The following is a 2,191-nucleotide window of genomic DNA, read 5'->3' as shown; positions in this document are numbered from 1 at the left end:
CAGGTTGGCCTAGAACTCAGAAATCAACCTGCCTCTGCCACAAGTGCTGGGATTAAAGGCATGTGCCACAACTGCCCAGCTAATTTTTCATGTTTTATAATACCTCATTCCTGAGATTATTTGGGAGTTCAGACTTTACTCTTAAGCAAGAGATAGAAACATTGCTATCACAAGAGACAGTTCAGCTGAACGTTATGTACAGGTCATGTTAAAGCTGAAAGTCTTGACCTACTTCTTGGGTAAGACATCTCTAGTATCCTGTCATTTAGTATTAATCCTGACCAAGATGTAAAGAGAGAATTAAGAGACATTATTCAGTATTATTTGTGATTTCCCTCACCCATGAATGCATTATGATTTTTCAGATTTGTATATTTACAAATTCAACTATGAGCTCAGTTATGTTATGAAAAACTAAATATGAAATGTTAAATGGAAAACCAATTCCACCCTCACTTTCTCTCTTCCTTCCTCCTCATCCATCTTATTACCAAATAGCTACAACATTAAAAAAAATTCAAAGCAGCAAGACATAGTTTTGTATCTATATGCAATGAACCTGCTGAATGTGAAATTGAAAAACCAATATTACTATACTGTATAAAATACTATAGCTGGGGTGGTGAATGCCAAAGAGTGTAACAGTCTTAAGAAAGGCAGATTTCAAAAGACTTAGTTTTCAATGAATATATTTTCCTGTTCCTATGCCTATGAGATCTTCAATGTACAATAAACCAAAGAAGATAGCTTTGTTGATACAACTCTTTGTACAAAGTAAATCAGAAGTGTTTTTTTTCCTTGAAAAAACAAAAGCAAAAATAACTCAGAAAATAATCAATCTTAGGTATAAATGGAACTTCAAGGTTTTGGATACAATACATCCAGTAATTGTGAGACCCTTTGAGGAATATGTTTTCCAAGAAAATTTGACTTCAATTTTGACTACCTCAACATTGCATTAAGTAAAAGAAACATATGTCTTAAGAAAAACATTTCTTACACTTACCAGATGATATTTGTATCTACTCTGTGCCACTCCTTGTCCAAAACACTGGAGCTGGGAATACAAATAAAATGTCATAACTATATAGAGCATGACTATGTAGACTATATAGAGCAGGAGCCATAGACAGAGAATCAAAGTATGATAGGTACTATTGATTAGAGTTTACAGGTTAACGGTGATACAAAATTCAGATAGAAGATAGGGTCTTCCTGTGGAGACAAACACTTGAATTAAAGTAGTTTTGAGAATTTGTGCTCTAATCCATATAGCAAATATACACATACATTTTAAAATAATATTAAAATTTTCATTTTTATACACATTAGTTTCTAATTATTTAAGTAAATTTTGTTCCTATTTTATAAGAGACAGCTCCACAAGACCAACATATGCAAGGTTATCATAACTAAATCTTCTCTTGAATTTGAAAAAAATGTAGCAAAAGAGGTTTCCTTAATGATTGTGTTTTCCCATTTCCGTCAGAGTTGCTTGCCAAACACCTTATTCATATTGCTGCCTAATTATTATTTTGAATATAGGGATTCTGTTTTCATGGCAGCTATAATCTTAAAGGTAAGGGTCACTTATGCACAGAATTAACATGTAGAGTGTCCATGCCTTTTTAAAAATATCATATAAGTATTTTTTCCTGAAAAATTTCACTAATTTATGCTGGGCTGAACTTTTTGGTTATCGCTTAGATTTAAATGACTGAGTCTCATTTTCCAGAGATGCTTTATTCTGCTTACATGGAATTATTTGAACATTGAACTTAGAATTGATAGTAGCAAACAACATGAAAAATATCAAGAATATGCTTTATGGAATTGAAGCTGTGATTAATTTTCTCATTCGACATCATTATCAACTGTCAACTTTTAGACACAGGGGAATGAAAAGAGATGAGATATAAAGGACAATTTTCATCACTTTTAAAATCTATGCTGTAGCACAGTTTCTGTGTATATAGGGACATAATCCTAGCTCTGTTCCTGTAGTAGTTGATATCTAAAGGTGAAGTGAATATATAGGAAGGCATTATATCATACCCATAGAACAGCTTCTCGAGGGATAGAGAGAATGGAGAGAAGTTGTTAAAACCTGGAGAGCAGTTTGAAATACAGGCAGAACAACCCACATTCCACAAGGAATTCAAGAAGAAGGAAGACCAAAAGGTGGACATTT

The sequence above is a fragment of the Mastomys coucha genome, unplaced genomic scaffold (assembly GCF_008632895.1).
Source record: "Mastomys coucha isolate ucsf_1 unplaced genomic scaffold, UCSF_Mcou_1 pScaffold14, whole genome shotgun sequence".
Lineage (NCBI taxonomy): Eukaryota > Metazoa > Chordata > Mammalia > Rodentia > Muridae > Mastomys > Mastomys coucha.
The sequence above is the reverse complement of the archived record's forward strand: the minus strand, read 5'-3'. Positions refer to the sequence as shown.